Source organism: Canis lupus, chromosome 15 (assembly GCF_048164855.1).
Source record: "Canis lupus baileyi chromosome 15, mCanLup2.hap1, whole genome shotgun sequence".
NCBI lineage: Eukaryota > Metazoa > Chordata > Mammalia > Carnivora > Canidae > Canis > Canis lupus.
Genome location: NC_132852.1, coordinates 30,826,430 through 30,846,645, shown reverse-complemented (window position 1 = coordinate 30,846,645; position 20,216 = coordinate 30,826,430). Strand labels below are relative to the sequence as shown.

The 20,216-nt window shown below is 40.0% G+C and overlaps 1 long non-coding RNA gene across 1 annotated transcript; it reads right to left on the bottom strand.

The window, feature by feature from the left end:
* Positions 1-237: 237 nt before the first annotated feature.
* LOC140604826 (uncharacterized) lies at positions 238-18,897 on the bottom strand. The gene is made up of 5 exons (XR_012007655.1): positions 18,682-18,897; positions 17,683-17,776; positions 13,189-13,328; positions 2,517-2,665; positions 238-2,427 (listed from the first exon to the last, which is right to left on the bottom strand). It is a non-coding gene; the product is annotated as an uncharacterized lncRNA (long non-coding RNA).
* Positions 18,898-20,216: the final 1,319 nt, after the last annotated feature.

Sequence of the window (20,216 nt, the reverse complement as noted above, 5' to 3'; positions counted from 1 at the left end):
TGCTAAATTAGTTTACCTAAAATTGTATGTGTGAGTGATTTTAATCAAAATCTAATTTCCCCTCTTTTTAGAGTAACTGAAATGAGATTTTTCTAATTTACTTTTTGCGGTTCAAGTTTCTCATAATTCTTCTATGGTCGTGACAGCACCGTGAACGCGTCTGCTTCTACAAAGCATTAAAAAAAAATTAGATTTTCAAATTGATGTGCTAAATTAAAAATGTTTAATGTTTCTCATCAAAAGGCACAGGAGTATGCAAGGGGCCTCCAGTACAGTTAAAGGCGCGATATTTTTTTCATCTGTTTCTTTAATTCACAACCCAGGGCAACTGTACTGTGAAAATTAACAAGCTCTAAGTAAAGCAATCCTTGTAAGCAGTGTCCTCTACGAAGCTTCTTTTTAATTTCCTTCCATCCCTTGACATGGTGACCTTAAGGATGTCATAATAAAAATGGATGATGGTGCCTTGGGTTTGTTTTCTGTTTATTTGCTCGTTGTTGCGTACAGTGTGGGGGGGGTTGGATTTTTTTTTTTTAATTTTTTAATTTTTTTTTGCCTTCTGCCCCAGTTGGAGTTTGCCAGATGTTATTAGGGCTTGTGAGCCTCTGAGTAATTGTAACTCTCAGGCTTGACTAGCTAATTCCAATGATTTAGAAAATCATATTACTTCTGTAAATTGGCTCCAGTTGTTATATTAAAATCCAAGCTCCTGCCCATCGTCGATGTCTGCTGCCTTGCTCGGGGCAAAGCTGGGCATATACCAGGAGCACAAACCCAGACTATAGAAGATGACTCAGTGGGTAAAAAGGCTTGGGAAAGGTTCTAGACATGCAGCCTTTTATTCAACTTTTACACGATTCTCCCACAAGTACAGTTCAGAACCCCATGTTAGTATGAAATTAAAATTCATTTATTTCTGAGATAATGAAGCATAAGACCCAATTCTCAAATACCGCAACCTTCTCTACTTCTACAAACCACAGGTCTACAGGTTTCAACGAGGGACAAGGCGGGTACTCCCACACTGCTCCTCTCGCCACCACTCCTGGCATGGATAGTTAAAGACACTGGATCTCTACAGAGAGGAATGTTTGCCTCAGGCCACACAGTAATTCCCCAACAGATCCAGGCCAAGGACCTAGGCAACCTGGCTGTTCAGCCCCTATGAGGAGAGTCCTTCGGTGCATTTTGGCTCATAGCAAAACAAGCGTGCACAATGCACATTACCATTTGATGCTGAGGGACCACAGCCATATTTCTTGATGAGGAAAAGCAAGAGGACAGAAAGCAGAAACCATGCTTCCTCCAGCCCCTGGATGACTAAAGACTTCAACACATTTTTCTAAAGCCACCAAGACTTTACAACAGCCTTAGAATTTCTCTCCTCTGTCTCCCATGCATACTGCATTAAACTTTATAAATTCCCCACTTTTTTTTTCCCCAGCTCACTTTTCTCCCTTAGATGAAACTAAGCCTTAGCGGGCTCTCTAGATAAGCAAAGCCCTGCTATAGAGAAACTACTCAAGACAGTAACCTTCTAGGTGATAAGGTCTTAATCCATTTACAGAATAAATGTCTCCAAAAATCAGGGCACCAGGGTGGCTCAGGGGTGGAGTGTCTGCCTTTGGCTCACGTGGAGATCCTGGGGTCCTGGGATCAAGCACAGGGAGCCTGCTTCTCCCTCTGCCTACGTCTCTGGCCTCTCTCCATGTGTCTCTCATGAATAAGTAAATAAAAAAGAAAAAAAAATACGGGTCTCCAGAAAGCCCCAACCAGAAAACTTGAACAGTAGCGATTTGAGTTGCTGCTGGCCAGGAGGAGAACTATCACATGTCATCTTGACTTTGAGGTCTAGGGTCACACCACATAGACAGCAGGTTTGGTGCCGCTCCTTTGTCAACAGGCAAAGCAATTGGTCATAAACAAGTGTGTCTACAAGACAACTTGTAGTTGTCTTTCTAACAACTTTGGAAGCAGTGAAGTGTTTTAAGCACTTTAGTAAGTCAGCCCAGACTCTGTTTTCATAGAAGGCAGTGGAGACATCCCAGTTCATGGGTTTTTTTCCTCCCTCGTGTGGTCTGTCAGTTGATGCTGCCAAGATCCTCCGCCCTCCTCAACCTTCTAACAACTCCGTTTAATTTTTGTTTCAAAAAAAAAAAAAAATCCCATTATTCTTTCTCCTTGTTCACTTGTAGGATTTTCAATATATCATTAGGCTATTTTGCAGTTTCTAATATTTTATAAATTATTTGCTTTGTGGATGTTGCAATTGAGCCAACCAATATTGTCTTGAGGTAATTTCTCCCTTCTTATAGTTTAAGGCTAATGAAAAGCATGCCTTTTGCTGTCACCAATGTTGAGAAGGTGATAGTTTCTGTGGAGTGCAGTGGCTATTAAAGACAGGGGACAAAGGAAAAAGCAGGTACCCTAGAAAATAAAAACATAATTATGAAGGGATTAGCCTCCGTTGCTTGGTTGCAGACAAGCTCCTAAGAGCAGAGCTGTGTCTTACTCACCTCTCTTCAGTTCTCTGTAGTTTATTCACGGTAGGTATTCAGTGAATAGCTACCGGCTTAATGAGGACTTCACTTCCTAAGCTGCAGTGCTTTGCCCTGCAGAGGTTGGTGTTTCCTGGATAATACTGATAAGCTCTGGAGTTGAGGTCCTATGGGATAACAACATAGGAAGGAGGCTAAGGTTCTAGTAGGTATTCAGAAACGTGGGACCTGAGGGCTAAGGGTGCGGGAGCAGGAGGGATGGTCAGTAACTCACTGAGTAAAACAGGTGCAACTGCAAAGAAACTCTTAGAATTTTCAACATAAGCCTGCACATCAAGTCAAACCAGACAAGGAAGTGAAACTTCTAAATCAATGGCCTAAACATAAAGATGAGTCTTGCAGAGAATTTAGGATTCCGGGGCTTTAGTGTGATGCTCACATAGGAGAAATATACATCCAGAAAAATCTTGTAAAAACCACCTTGTCATCATTCAAAACAGCATAAATATCACTTATCTTTAAGTTTTGATAAGTGGGGGAAAATGTGAGTTCAGTGTCACCTTTGCCCCAACAAATTTCACTTAGGATCTCATGAAAGCATGAGTCTGGGGGCAAAGGTACTTGCTAAACCACTTAAGAGAATAAAGTGGTTTAAGCACTTTAGTAGCTCACACTGATGTATAAACAATAAAAGTTAATTACATATCATTTTGATACATTCACACAAAGATCTATATTTGGCAAAACATCTTGGCAACATTTTGTTAGCCTAGCATATTTATTGTGCCCATTTGAAAGTAATAAAAATGGCATTTCTGAAAAAGTATCTCATAATTCAAACTACTCACTGCCCCCTGTGTGAGCACAAACCATGGAGCTTTCACTGTAAATCTTGAGAAAATTCTCTGCCTAATAAAGTACTACAGGCTGATGCTTTAGGTTATGGCAGTACAGGGGTTGGGGAGTATTAACTAACCAGTCACAGACTCTTAGACTGTGACAACTAGATTGGGAAACTGACCATTTGCTCTAACCCCCACATAATACTGGTAAAGAAGTTTTGGAAAAAGTTAAGCAGTTTGCCCAAAGTCAATCAAACACTAAGCTGAGGAGTCAGGACTCAAATCCTTGTGCTTCCTATCTCCCAGACAATCCAAGTTCAGAAGATGGCAGATCCTACATTTTTTTTTTTTAAGATTTTATTTATTTATTAGGGAGAGAGTGAGAGAGAAAGAAAGTGCAATTGCTGGGTCATAGGGCAGATCTATTTTTAACTCTTTGAGGAACCTCCACACATTTTTCCAGAGTGGCTGCACCAGTTCACATTCCCACCAACAGTGCGAGAGGTTTCCCCTTTCTCCACATCCTCTCCAACATTTACCCCAAAGATACAGATGCAGTGAAACACCGGGACACCTGTACCCCAATGTTTATAGCAGCAATGTCCACAATAGCCAAACTGTGGAAGGAGCCTCGGTGTCCATCGAAAGATGAATGGATAAAGAAGATGTGGTCTATGTATACAATGGGATATTACTCAGCCATTAGAAATGACAAATACCCACCATTTGCTTCGATGTGGATGGAACTGGAGGGTATTATGCTGAGTGAAATAAGTCATTCGGAGAAGGACAAACATTATATGGTCTCATTCATTTGGGAAATATAAAAAAATAGTGAAAGGGAATAAAGGGGAAAAGAGAAAAAATGAGTGGGAAATATCTGAAAGGGAGACAGAACATGAGAGATTCCTAACTGGGAAGCGAACAAGGGGTGGTGGAAAGGGAGGTGGGTGGGGGGTGGAGGTGACTAGGTGACGGGCACTGAGGGGGCACTTGACGGGATGAGCACTGGGTGTTATGCTATATGTTGGCAAATTGAACTCCTATTAAAAAAATATGTAAAAAAAAAAAAGAAAAAAGAAAAAGAAAGAGAGTGCACGAGAGGGAGAAGGGTCAGAAGGAAAGCAGACTCCCCACTGAGCAGGTTCCGTACTGGGCCTCAGAAATCATAACCTGAGCTGAAGGCAGATGCTGAATGGACTGAGCCACCCAGGTGCCCCGATCCTACACTCTGGGCTGTTATCTTTTAGCCTGTAACAAATAATCTCGGAATAACAGAGCAGACTGCTGTGGAACAGAGACTCCCACTGACTGTTGTATTCTAACTGCACAGTAATCTCGTCTTCCCCTGTTCCATTCTCCCAGAGAACAGTGAGACATACGGTATTCCTCCTTTTCTGAAGGATAGACTGAGCTTCTGTACCCTCCATGAGCCTGTTTTGTGGATGGGGCCAATCTACAGAGGAAAACTTCCTTCCTTGCTTGATAGTTACATGGGGAGATAATGTATTTTTTCCAACTTAGCCCCAAAGCAATCAGTTGACAAGTCCAGAGTAGACCCCTGCGGTAAAGTGAAATATAAAGACTCTCTGGGTGGCAGGTGTTTCCCTTTTAATGACAGCTTAACTGGTGAAGTGTTGAGGCTGGCAAGGCCGTTTCTCCCTGCTGTCTGCATTGGGCTGGGAGCCAGCACAAACCTGCCTCGGTGACATTTCAGGTCAGACCACTATGTCAGGAATCTCCCTCACAGTGCACAGAGCGAGGGAGGGCTGTACCCTGCACACTTGTAGCCAGAGTCTGAAAAGGAGAAATCCAAGGGAAGGGGGACACTCTTGGGGCTGTGATCCATGCTGAAGACTTAAAGGTGGCAGACTAGAACAAAGGGTGGGCTTTGCCTGAAAGTTGTGGCCCATTTACAAATATGCGGTTAAAGAAGAATGATATTTTCCAGTAGGTGATGGGATGAGTGGAGAACAAATGGAATTACATGTAAGGCTGCAGTGATTCTTCCTCCTGTTATTCCTTCATTCAATAGATTTATTCGGCTCCTGTGAGTGGCAAGTGCCTGCTGGAAAGCTAATATGTTTTAACTTTTACCTTCAGTCAATTTATAATCTGGCAGAGTAGAAAAGACATATATGAATAACCTTAAAGCACAGCAAAATACGACCTAAAAACAAGACTTTTCTAGTTTATAGGCAGCAGGTAATATATTCCTGATTGGGGGGTAAGAGGAATCTCTTAAAAGAAAACATGCATTTGCTTAAGGAGCAAAATTTCTATAGGAGAAATAAAAGAACTTTCTAAGTTTAGCAAACTGGGTAAACCAAAGATTAGCACGTGTTATGGAATACCGAGAGAGAGAGAGAGAGAGAGAGAGAGAGATCGCATTTTAATGGGAACAGGGCTCTGTGGAGGGGAAACATAAAAGGTAAGCCTGAAAATATAGGCTTGGCCAAGATGGTGATGTTCTAATATATCTGAATGAGAAGTGTTTGCTTTCACTGGGGGATAAAGTTTTGATCAAAAGGGTGATGGCAATATCTGCATTTCCACCCAAGGAAAGCAGAGGAGAAAGGACAGAAGAAGACAAGATGTAAGGGGATGGTGATGGAAAAGGAGAGGAGGGCAAAATGAGGTTGAGTCACATTGGATTCATGATGAAAAAGAAGAAAAAGGAGGAAGTGCAGGTGTCTGAAAGGATGAGAATATGTAGGGCTCTCTTGAGGTAACAGGAAGATGCATAGGGCACAGATGAGTGGCATCTCAGAACAAGGCAAGCTCAAGCATTGAAGGATGCTTCAAAGCATTTAAGTCCAAAGGAAACAGCAACCAAAGACAGAAATGGCACAGAACCAAGGAAAGCTCTAGAGTGGCAACATGGCCACGAAATAAAGTAGTTGGGACTCAGAATGGTAAACTGAAGGGCCAAGAGAAGACCTTAAGAAAATAGAAAGGGAAGAGAAGGATCTGCTGCTTATGAGCCTATTGCTCCAACTATGATATAACAGACCCTGAGGAAGGTGTCTGATGACATGTCAATAATTGGTTGAACATGACAAGGAGAGGGGGGGAAAGGAGAATAAATTTCATGAGCTCAGTTCATCAGCTCTTTTTGTATCCATGAGAGACAAGATGAAAGCTGAAATCAGCGAACAGCAGGGGTATTCAAAACTAAGCAGCCAAAGGCAAGAAAGAGTTGGTTTGTAAGGCATTCTTGCAATGTGTCAACTCATTGGGTATAGAAGAAAATGAGAAGAGACTACATTCTGGAATGGCTGAGACGCTGCCTGTTGCATTGATTTCAAATATAAGCAGATCAAAAATAAGAGCCAGTTTGTAAGAGGAAAGTGACAAATTTGGCCTGAGTCATATTGGGTTTGGGAGGCTAGCAAAATGTTCAGATGGTGACGTCTAGCCAATTAAAATTCATGGATTGAATTTAGCCCAGGAGAGAAAATGTGTTGTATAAAAAACTTAGGCTTAAAAAGTGTTCCCACATTGGTTATAGTTGATGGGGGTTGTGGAGAGACAAATGAAAATGAGTAATCACCCAAATTCAAATACATGTTCTAAGTTAGTACAGGGGAACCACAGTGAGGTGACCCAAATTTCTGAGAAACAAGCCTGCCCTCAGAAGATTATATCATATATTGACAAACAAAAAATAAATGCAAGAAGAGAGATGCCTGGGTGGCTCAGTGTTTGAGTGTCTGCCTTTGGCTGAGGGCATGATCCTGAGGTCCTGGGATCAAGTCCCACATTGGGCTTCCTGCATGGAGCCTGCTTCTCCCTCTGCCTGTCTCTGTGTGTGTCTCTCTCTGTGTGTCTCTCAAGAATAAATAAATAAAATCTTTAAAAATAAATATATAAGTCCAAGAAGAGATATTTTGAAATCTGAAAAGGATAGAGTGATTCCTAAAATGAACGACATCCTCTACCTCTAGAATAATCTTGAAACATAAAAGATGATAAACAGATGTTAGGCTCTTAAAGAGGAATAAGAATTAATTTGATTAGATTGAAGATCCATGTCTAAGGAAAGAATATATCAGTAAGAAATTAGATTGATCAGAGGTAGAATAATGAAAGGGCAGATGTTGAACGTGCCCATCTAGAGCACCTGATCCTTCTCTGTGGACCCTGGGCAGGCTGATGCCTACTGCAGAAATGAACATTCGAGGCTATTTCAGACATGAACTGCCAGGACTTCGCTTTATGGTTGAGTGTTTAAAGGCTTCAGGCTATTAAAAGCAGAGAACTCTCCTACTTACTTATGTTTTGAGGCACACCTGGAAACCTGATTATAATTTGGCTCCCATGCAGCTTTTCTACAGGGAGAAAATACCTGTCAAACAGAAATGAATATTTGTTCCCTTTGGTCATTCTGTTTCTCACCGTAAATTAATAAATTGCCATTGTGTTTAACATATCCATGTCTTATGACCTTTGTATCCTGAGTCTTCCAGCATGGCTAAATACAATCACTTCTGGGACATCAAATAGATTAAGTTTCAGGTTTTGCAGAGCTGAGGGCAGGACACTGGACCACTGGGAATCCAGCAAGTTCACGGCATTCTGAAAGACCTCTCAAGAGCCAGCCTACTGACATTGTTTAATTAGCTGATGGGATGTCCTATGCTGAACCACACTACATTTTTGGAAAGTTAAATTGAGGTTCGGTAAATTTTAGCCAACTTCCTAAGACCAGAAATAGATGAACTTTCAAACTGGCAGTAGAAGTATTTCAAGCCTTTCTGTCCTGTACTGATTGAAAGAAAATCATAGCATAGTATATTATGAGATTGTGTTCTGCATTAGATACCTGAGCTCCAACCCACCTCAGCCACTTACTGGCTGTGCAACCTTGGGACAATAACTTGATGTCCCTTGTGGTTTCTTCATCAGTAAAACTGAGGAGATATTTATTTATTATTAAATAATAATCAAATTTTTATTACTGTTATTTATCATGAGGTATAGACAAATACTAGCATTTATCTCGGGGTTAAATGAGTTAGTATTTATAAACATTTCAAATAGCAGCTGCTAAAATTTTAAATTTTCAATAGCAAGCAATTGACAATAGCTGGCAAGGAGGTAGAGTAACTGGAATTCTCATACATGACTGATAGGAATGGAAAATGGTACAGCCATTTCAGAAGACACGTTGGCTTCTTCTTATAAAGTGAATATAAACCGGGGCACCAGGATAGCTCAGTTGGTTGAGCATCAGACTCTTGATTTCAGCTCAGGTCATGATCTTGGGGTCCTGGATTTGAGCCTCACATTGGGCTCTGTGCTCAGCAGAGAGTCTGCCTGAGATTCTCTTTCTCCCTCACTTTCTGCCCCTCCCCCAACTCAGGCTCTCACTCTCTTGCATGCTCTCTCTCTCTCAAATAAATAAGTAAATAAATAAATAAATAAATAAATAGATAAATAAATAAATATTTTTAAAGTTAATATAAACCATATAACCCAGCAATCTCACTGCTAGATATTTACACAAGAGAAAGGAAATCTTCTGTCTACATAGAAATCTATATGCAAATATTTATAGCTGCCTTATTCATAATTGCCAAAAACCAAAACAACTCAAATATTCTTCAGGTGCTGATGGATAAACACAGTATAGAGTATAGTACATCCATACAATTGAATGCTACAATGAAAAACAATGAAAAATGAAATGAAAAAGGATTGATCCCAAATACATTATGCTAAGTAAAGAAAAGCCATACTAAAGGTTACATAGTATATGATCGCAATTATATAACATTGTAGAAAAGGCAAAAACTATAGGACAGAAAACAGATCAGTGGCTTCCAGGACATAGAGGTTGAGGGTGTAGAGATTTACTAAAAAGGAGCACAAGGAAAATTGCAGTGATCAGAGGGTAATGAAACTCTTCTGTGTCTTGGTGACAGTTTGTACTACTATATGTGTCTAACAAAACTCATAGACCTGTACTCCAACAATAGCACATTTTAGCTCAATTAAAATATATATAAAAGAAAGGGAAACAGATAGGGAGATAGGGAGACAGAAAATTGTGTCTGGCATATAGTAACATAGTAAGTGCTATAGAAATGTGTATTGAATAGAAATTAAATTTCTTACTTTGATGTGTTTCATATAATAATATGACTCTACTCTCTAAAAAAAGAGTGGTAGAATTGTTATTTCCTAAGTTCTTACAAGGATGATATCTGGGGCAGATCATTAAATAAATCATTTGTGATCTGTATGAGAAAAAAATAGGATATACAGATAAGTAAAAGGAAAAACAATCACCTATAATTCCACCATCTAAACATAACCATAGTTGAAAACTAACTTATAGCCTCCCAGACTTTTTGCTATAGATGAAAACAATCAATTTTTAAAATTAGAAAATGGTTTCATACCATACATTTTGTTTGAAAACTGCTTTTCCACTTTGCAATATATTCTGAAGAAATATGGATCTGCATTATCAGTTTTAATGATTGCTAATTTATACTACCACATGTCTCTTGCTGAACATTTAACTTGACTCCAATTTTTGGTAATGTAAACCGAATCATGTGGAATATTCTTGATATACTCAATGCATCTTTATTGACACAACATTATTTCTTCATGGTAAATTCTTAGAATGGGAATTGAAATACCAAAAAATGTACATTATACAACTTTTCATTCATATTACCAAATTGCTCTCCAGAAGATTATATAATTTGCTTATAGCAAATTTGGAATGGGACTTGGAGCTATGTTTCAGTGGTCCTTTTCTAACAGATCTTTTTTCTTAACTACTTTATAGATTTTAAATGTTCATTTTTTCAAATGAAAATATTTTTAAGTCCACCTTAAGCACTATGAAAATGTGCTGAATTTTTGTTGGGTATCAAGTGATGTAAAACATTACTAGGAAGGCAAATCAACTGAGCATCTAAAATTATTCTGAGATTACTTGAAAGTATCACCTACTCTACTGCTGGCTACCTTTACTGGGTAGAACTGACTTCATTTTGTAGGTAGGGACACTCCCAGAAAAATGGTAGCATTCCACTATGATTATCTCTAGGACAATCAATCATGACATTTTCCAACTTTACTGTTTAGCATACTTATAAATGGTCTTGAGTTATACTCATCACAGTGACCTTTTGGGCAGCGCCCTAAATCAATGACCAACTACTTCCCTCTAAGGTAGACAAATGGATATTGTCTACACTTCCTTGGTCTATTTAATCAAATGTTTTAGAAGTCAGTGAAAAAGCATCCCCCTGAAGCTGGAAACAAACAGAAATCCGAACTTCATTCTGCACAAAAGATCTATTCCTAAACTTGCAAAACATAGGTTTCCTCCCCCTACTCAGTCCCTCATTAAATCCTAATACGGTTTTGCAAGTCACGTCTAGACTTAGTTCAAGTCTTGGTCAAGGGAAGAGAAAGCAGTTGAATTTCAACAACCCTGAAGATCAGAAACAGTTAAATGAAAGTGACTATAAACTTACCTCAGACAGAAAACTAGGTCCTTTCAGGGAATTGACCTGTACAACTGCTAACCTGTAGCTTTCTAAAAATATGTTACCTTTAAGATCTTGAATTACTTTCCTTAAAGACTGAACTTTCCAGATAACCAGATTCTAATTCATGCCACCTTAAGATAATTCAGAAGATGTACTTATGAATTACTCCACTGAGATGGAAATAGTAACCTGATACGAACACTTGCGCAATATTCACAATTATATAACACAATTAGGATTGCATTTCACTTAGTATATATTAACATCCAACTATCTGCCAGGCATCGTGTTAGGTGCTGGGGAAACCGCCTGCTCCTGCAGCAACTCTCCACAGCTCTCGAAGCGGGAGACAAAGTTCCTTCGTGCCCCAGGGAGCCTCCTGCTTGCCTGTGATACAACAGTGACTGAACTGAAAGCAGATCCAGTGCCTCTCTTCCCAGGCTGTCACTCTGCCCCATAATGCCCTGATTATTGGAACATTTTAACTCCACCTGTTCTGGGAAACTGACTTGCGCTAAGATACTTTGGCTGTTTCAAAAGTGATAGGACAGTGTGATGGAAACCATTAATGCTAAACATCTCTCAAATAACTAGAAGCAATGCTTTCTACTATCTGCATCAGGCCTCTCCTGAGAGGAGGGGAGGCTAGATGGCAGTTGAGGGGCCAGTCACTTGTGAGGGTCCCTAGAAATATCACACTGGAACCCCCTTCTTTGGACCTTGGAAAACTGCCAGGCCTTACGTATGTGCCTCTCCCTCCAGTTCTATGGCAGGAACAGTACCTTAGCCGGCCTCCCGCTCTACCTTCACCCACGGTGAGCAATGTCCTTGGGACTGACCCAAGCAGTGGCTGGGGGTGTGGGGAAAGGAAAAAAGGGAACCAAGTCTGAGGAAAAACATAACCATTGCTTCCTAATTATCTTTTTCGGTAGTTCTAGATTATCACAGCTTTCTATTTGCTTTTCATTACAGTATTTCTCCCCAGGATATTTATTCATGGCGTCCAACTCTTGATTTCGGACCAGGACATGATCTCAGGGTGGTGAGATCAAGCCGCACATTTGGCTCCATACTGAGTGTGGAGTCTACTTGAGATTCTCAGTCTCACTCTCCCTCAGCCCCTCCAGCCCTGCACTCACTCATGCTCATGCTCTCTCTCTTTATCTAAATAAATAAATAAATAAATAAATAAATAAATAAATAAATAAGACTTGTGATGTCCTAGAGCTAAGTGGTGTCTTAATGTCTTAAGGGGTGTCTAAATCCCTAATTTTACAGAGGTATTCCCTGGCCTGCCCCAACTCACATAGCTAGGTACTGAGAGAAATGGGCAGCTCTTGACCTCCTGAACCCCCATCCAGATCTTCCAATAGTACCCAGACCTTTTTTTCCCACTGTTCCCACTTTCAAATCACTTGTAAAGTGATATCACTTATAAAGCCTTAAGGGAACTATACTCCTTCAAAGAGTGCAACCTATGTCTAACAATATAATCATAGCTCTGTTAACATTACTCAGAGGTCAACTTCAAATTCCCACACTGAATCTTCAGTGCCAGTCAAAAAGCAAATTGTTAATAGTCATCAATATGATAACAAGAAAATACTTACACGGCAAAATGGATCACTTGTAAACTAAAAATATTTACTCCATAGATTAGCACTCTTGGGGTCCAGTAATTTATATAACCTAAAAATGCCTAAACTTTAAAAAACAAAAGGAAATACTTTGAGGTGCATGCATTCTAGTTTTAATTGTATTGTGACATTTAATACAAATCTTGGAATAATCTATAAAGATGTGTAAATTCTAGCATCTGCTTGAGGGATTCATAAGCCAATAGAGAAGACGTGTACAAAAAGTAGAGAAAATAAGTCTAGGATTTTCAAGAAGGAAGAGGGGTCTCTTTACTGGGGTGATAAGAAAATGCTTCCTGGTAGAGGTAGCATTTATGCCAGGTCTTAAAGAATAAGATTTGGGCAGGAGACACGCTGATGGATGGGTCGTTTCAGATAAAAGGAAGAACCTGGTAACAGGAAATTACAGGGTTTGCTTAGCTAAAAATGAGTATTCAAGGTGACTGAGTTGTAGGATACACAAAGTACACAGTGGGAGAAAAAGAGTCCAGTTGACATTACAACACTTTGTGGAGGACATTAAAGGTCAGATTTCCGGGTTCTTTTGCTTTTTCTTAATTAGGTAGGTATTTCAGACTTCAGGGAGGTTAGGAGACACTTAGAGTACCATTTTGTTCCATTTACAAAGTCTTGCCCCAATAGAGTCTGCATCCTGTGTGGAGTTGCATTGCTTTATCAATTAGCTAACAATTACCTCATTTATGTGAGGGTGGACAGAAATTAGAGAGTCTTCATTTTATTTTGGTGTAGTTCAAAGTCAATCTGAACTCTTCTGTGGCTTCCTATTATAAGTGTCCAGATGCTTAGTTAACGGGAAGGTTTGGCCATCCTTATCTGAAAGAAAGACTTTGAGAGTTAATAGATTAGGTTTCAGCATTTAACTGAGCTTCATCTTTATAACCTTTCAAAAACTGTTGTAATTTTCACTTTCAGCACTTTAAATAATTGACGATAAATTGTTCCAAATCCGGGCTATATGGAACCTCAGCCTAGAGCTTCAGAAAAAACGCAACCTTCAACTCTATGCCTGAGGTCTCCTTTGACCCTAACATAGGGACAGACTTTTCCAAACATTTTTCTGGATCCTGTCCTGGTTGGGATTTATCTGTTCTCCAGGGAGCTGACAGGGAGTAATGCTTTGTGTGGGAGGTAGAGGACTGGTAAATCCATCTGTGTCTTATCACTGTTTTCTTTTGCCACACTGATGAGAGCCCTGAAGTGACTCAGTTATTGACACATGCATTATTATCTCCCGACGAACCATGGGAAACTCACCCACATCCGTTCTTCCAGATTCAGTCTTGCATCAGTCTCAGCTCTACTTGGACATGTCCATGAACTTCTCAGTCCTTCCTTAGATTTGGTCCTAGACTGCAAGCCCCTTTGCTGGGCAGGAGATGGTATTAGGTTTTCCCCTATTTTATGGCAATTCTATTCATTCCTCTTCCTCCTACATCAGTTTTTCATACCTTTCCGGCACACTGTACGCCAATGGAACTGAAACATCTAGGGGAAAAAAACTCGCTGTAGAGAACGAAGCAAATTATAGGCTACTTATGTGCCAGAGAAGCCTTTGGCCAACTCAATTCAGCTAGAATAAAGCTGTCCAGGCAATATCTTCAAAGGAAGAACACCACTTTCTACTATGTTCTAATTGATGTCAATCAAAGTTGATTTGTCTGCATAGATATCTACTTTCATCTGCTTAGTTGCATATGATTTAATTTATAATGGATGTTACAGAACAGGAGATAGAATGCTTAACTCCTACTCTACCAATTGCATTGCAAAATATCTTTAGGCAATTAATTAATTAAGGCAATGCAAAATACTGAGCAGGTTACATATTAAATCTGAGATGATTTCTGTATCCTATACTAGATTGAAGATCATATATTGTTTGCTCCCTATGCTAGAATAATCCAGCCAGTTATTTTCAACTCCATGGTGCAAAGTAATACCAGTTCTCTTTATGGGTGTGTGATGTGAACTATTTACAAAATTACCCTGCAATTACTATGTGGAGTTAAGGTAATTACATAGCAATTGTCCTATAATTATTGGATTTTGTATCTGATTTATAAAATGCAGTATGAATTACATGGTAATTAATACTGGGTCTTCCTGGTGTAATTTAGTTATTATTCATTAGTTCATTAGTAAATCCTATATCCACAGAGATCTGTGTGTTTCAACAATAGCAATCAGTATTTAAGCCTCAAGACTTGGGAATCTGACTCATGCATTAAATAATCCGAAAAACTGGTGTAAAGCTGTATATGGTTCAGCAAAATTAACCAAAGTGTTTCGACATGATCCTAATACAAATTACAATATTTAGGAAATATACAATCACCCCCACCCTCACCCCCCACACATATATTTATACTTTATGTTTATTTATTTCTGTGAACTACCACCAGTTTCACATCTGTTCCTACCAAGCTGATGAATGTGGGGTAAGGCTTACTACAGAGCCAGTGAACAAAAAAAACATCCTATCAAACACCACTCAAATGTTTTCATAGAGTTGTCTTCAACCTTGATCAGATGTTGTAATCACCTAGGGAGCTTTAAAGCACTGATGTTTGGATCCACCTCCAGAGATCTGGTTTAAATGACTGGAGAAGAGCTAGGGCATTAGAAATTTTAAGAGCTCCCCAGGTAACTACATTGTATACCCTAGATTATTTTTATTTGCAGCCCAGATTGAGTGCCATTAGCTTTGAAATATCACTAGAGACAAGACCAAAAGATTGCTGAATATTTGCAATTTCCAAAACTCTGAAGTGAATTTTTGCTGTATAGCTTACATTTTTGGACAAGAGAGTCAAAGAATGTTAATCATATCACTGCTGGTAATAAAACGAATGTGGCTTGCCTACCTTGCTAAATGTGTTCTATCACATATTAATTTAATTACTCATTTTTAAAAATTTTTAAGAATTTATTTATCTATTTATTTATTTATTCATTTATTTGACGAGAGAGAGAGAGAGCACAAGTAGGGGGAGCAGCAGGCAGAGGGAGAGGGAGAAGCAGGCTTCATACTGAGCAGAGAGTCCAATGAGGGACCAATCCCAGGACCCTGAGATCATGACCTAAGCTGAAGGCAGAAGCTTAACCAACTGAGCCACCCAGGTGCCCCTAAAATTTTTTTACCAAAGCATGCATGTGCATACTTTAAAAAGTCAAGGAGTATGGGAATCAATAGTTTCATATCTTACTTTTGCCCCACGCCAGCACCCTAATCCCCAGAGACAATCAATGCTGTATCTAAATAATACACTTGCTCTGCTATATCTTGATTTGACAATTTGATACCTTATCATTTGATGTCTATCAAATGATAGACACAGTTCATTTCCCCTACTACAGACACACACACACACACACACACACACACACACACACCACCCTCTACCAACTTCCCAAAACACTTAAGCCACAATGTTAGTTAAATCAATTGTTAGTGCTTATATAATTATGATGGTAAATAGCCTTGACATCTGGAATTTGTACTATGAAACTGTAATTGTCTCACAGAGAGGTCTATTTGCTCAAAATCCCATGTGCCTATCAGTAATTCCTCCCCCAAAATATCCAACAGAACTCTAAAACATTCTTAATAACAAAAAGGTAATGACAACTGAGTGAGCACTCATGTACCAGAAGCTATTTTTAAGCACCCCACATGTATTAATTTAAACCTTCTCTCAACACTATGTGGTAGAACTATTATTACTTCCATTCTGCAAGAAAAGAAAACTGAGTTAAGGGATTGGCTGCATGGTAAGTGATGAAAAGAAACTGAAACCCATATCCTCTGGCTTCTTAAGGAGGTCTCAACCCTCACACAGTGCAGGTCAATGAACGATCAGCCATCAAGCTTTGCTTTCCCCTCTGGCTCTGCTTCAATCTGGAACAACTGCCCTTCGGAACCCTGCATGGTTACAACCCTGACACCCTCTCTTCCTCTCTCCTATTGGCCTCTGCTTCCTGGACCCCACTACAGACTGTTTCTTATGCTGGACTCTCACTGAGTAGAACCCATTCTCTAGTAAATTCATGATCAAAGGGAAAGGAAGGTAAAAATTTTGAGGCATGAGTATCTAAATGTCTTTATTTTGCCTGCGTATTTTGTTAATAATCTGGCCGGTGTGCTGGTTTCTTCTTGTTGCTGTAACAAATAACCACAAACTCAATGGCTCAAAACACAAACGTAGTCTCTTTCCATTCCAGAGATTGGAGGTCTGAAATAGATGCACAGGGCTGCTTTCCTTGTTCAGGGAACAATCCATTTCCCCATTCATTGCAGCTTCCAGAAAACATCTACATCCTTTGGCTTGTGGCTCCCTCCCTCTATCTTCAGAGCCAGCCCCATCAAACCTCTTCTCCCTGTGCCTCTGTTCCATCCTCCCATGCTGTTCTGGAGAAGCTGATTCCTGATTTGGTTGTGCATGTGACTTGGGAAACACTCAGGATCTCTTTCTGACTTTGCAATATACAGTGAATGTCATGGTGCAAGAATTTTCCAGTAATTATACTGAGTACTCCATCGGTACCTCGTCTATGAAAAAAAAATCATGCTTTTCAGTTCTGAGAAATGTTATAGAAATATTATTGCCTTGCTATACCCTCCACATTTTCCTTAATTCTGAATTTTAAATCAGGGCTCTTACATGAACCCCCAGTCCATTATCATTCTGTCATTTCATATACTCTGGATGATTACTTCAACTTTATCTTCTAACTCAATGATTTGTTTGTTTCTGTTATTATATTTTTACATTCTGAGAGTTCTGACTCGCTCACTTATGTTGTCTTACTGGTTGGTTCATTGTTATTGTTGCTTTTGTTAAAACCATCCTAATTTTGTCTTATGGATATAATATCTGGTTGTGTGTATCTGAGAGTATAGATCACAGCTATATTTGTTGTTTTGTGTGTTTTATTTTCAACATTTTCATTTGCTCCCTGCCTTGTTTCTTTATTCTCAAATTTCCTGTTATTCACTCCAGTGGGTTTCGGTCACTGTTTTCCGTGTTTGGGGCTTTTCTCAATTGTGCGGTGATCCTTGGCTTACTGGAACATTTAGGACCAAGGCACTGAGGAGCTCCACAAGACTTCTGTGTGGGAGGATGGGGTGTCAGTAAGTAAGCTGCACTCTAATATGTCAGGGCCCGACCTTTTCACAGGAGGGCATCCAGATGTCAGTGTCTGTAGATCTTTTGTCTAGGATCAGCCAACTTCTGCAGAGAAGAATGCTCCAATCTTCTGCCCTGCCAAGACAATGACCATCTGTAACTGGCTGCAAGGGTTCTTGGAACCATGAGGTCTGGGAGATGAACACAGGCAGTCTGACATTTTAGAGTATGGACTTTCACTTCATGCCCCCTGTTATCTTTAAGGCAAACCTCTCCAGCTCATTTCCATATGCCAATTGTCCCCAAATCCATATTCTCAGGGATTCAGTTCCTCTAGAAAAATCTATCTTAGGCAAGAGTTTAAAAGGCATTGTAGGGATCCTGCTGCCCCTAGCACAGACTTTCACTCATACCTCCTGTCTTTATCCTTCATCTCTGCCTTTAGGTCCCTGGTGCCTTGGTTTCCTGAGGCTCTCCGTGTGGTCCTGCAGCAGGACCTCACTTGTTCACCACTTTGTCAACTCTTAATTTCAAAATATTCTGTTCTCTTCAGATTTCTACACTTCCACCGATACAAATGGAAAGTGTCCCATCTTTCAAAAATATTGTTTGATTCCTTTTGTTATCTTTCACATGATTTTTACCCAGATGGGTTCAAAGCCATTTTTTCCCCTAAAAGTGGAATTTCCCAAGATATAAACAGATGTTCAATTTTCTGTGTTTAATAGAAAGACTCCAACCTTTCAGCCCAGGTTTTGGCAGGGAACAGAAGACAAACTGGAGCTGGACAACTGAGGACAGTTGAATGAAGTGTCTGGACATTTCCAATGATGGCATGAAGCCATTAATTACCCCCAAAGAATAATAAATAGAGAAGTTACCAGAATCCAAAAGAGAGCTATGTGGATAGAGTTATTAGATGGGAGATGTGACTTCTGCTAGATCATCTAAAGGGCCACAATTCTCTGCTTCTTCCCATAACCATGCCATTTGTGGTGTTGTAGTTCTTTTTACTAAAAGCCAGAGTCACCTCCCCCTACCTCTTGAAAGCAGGCCAATCTCATGTGACATTAGCCAATGGAATGCAGCAGCAGTGAGGGCCAGACAACTCCAAGGAAAGATGGACACTTGATGGCTTTCAGCTTGCTCTCTTGAAACCCTGCCCAGCTGCCATGAGAATAACCTTGAGCTAGCTTGCTGGATGATAAGTTACAAATGTCCCTTTCTCCCCTGTGGTTCCAACTGACAGCCAGCCAACTGCCAAATTCTGAAGTGAAAGAGTCCCAGGGCAGCCAGTACCCAGCCAACCAACAATGTGAATGCAGATTCAAAAAATGACCTGGCCACGCCAGGCCCAGGCCAGAATTAGTCAACTGAGCCCAATGTAATTTTCAACCCCACAGAATCATGAACCAAATAAATGGTTGTTTAAGTCACTAAATTGGGCAAAATTTTTAAATGCATCAATAGCTGACTGATGCCAGCTTTTAATCAAGGGGAACAGCCAACATGTAGTGACAAGATAGGAAGAAGTCATAAAAAGAAGTGCCCTGACCCTAGGCTTCCTGTCCTTCCAATGACCTGTGGACGGCGGCTGTTCATCTAACTGCAGAGTGAGAGAACACGTCCATGCATCTCATGTGGGTCAGGCTCCCGGCGCAGAGAGCAGGATGGATGCTGAAGTCACAGCACACACCTGGAGGAACCAAAGAGAAGACATTCACCATACCTGCTCATCTATGTTTCAATTCACAGAATGTTTGGAGATGTTTGCCGAACGTCTGCAGTTACACTGGCGACTCCAAAGAGATTCCTAAAACAAGATCTGGAAACAAAAACTTTTGAGCTAAGAGTGGTAGGAAATGGATAGGAAAGACTGTTTATTCCAAGTGTATTACATCAGCACTACTTTCTGGTACAGACCAGAACAAGCATTAATATTTCCTACTGCCTTCTCAACACATACCTAGTAATAAATTATAAATCCTACACCCAAGGTAGGAAGCGTTCAAAATATTCAACCCTCAACTAAACAAAACCCCAGCTAATCTAAACAAAATTCCAATCAACAGGATTGAACAATCAGCAGTTATACTTAATGTTTAAAGAGAAAGAAGTATAAGAATATTAATCAGTTTGGGTTAGGTATAGTTGCAAGAGAAAACTGAAAATAACGTGAAATAAATAAAAGAGAAATTTATTTCTCTCACACATAAATGAGGTCTAGAGACAAGCAGTTCAGGGCTGGGCTGGCCATCCACTCGGGCTCATTCTAACTTGGTGCTTCACCATTCCCAAGGTGCAGCTTCTACATCACGATCCCAGATGCCTGTAAGCCCCATTGAGCACATCTGCATTCCAAGCACTAAAAATGGGAGGCTAGAATATGTGAAGAGCAGATCTGCCCCCATGGACATCTGTCTTTTTTTTTTTTTTTTTTTTTTTTTTTTTATGATAGTCATACAGAGAGAGAGAGAGAGAGAGAAAGGCAGAGACACAGGCAGAGGGAGAAGCAGGCTCCATGCACTGGGAGCCCGACGTGGGATTCAATCCCGGGTCTCCAGGATCGCACCCT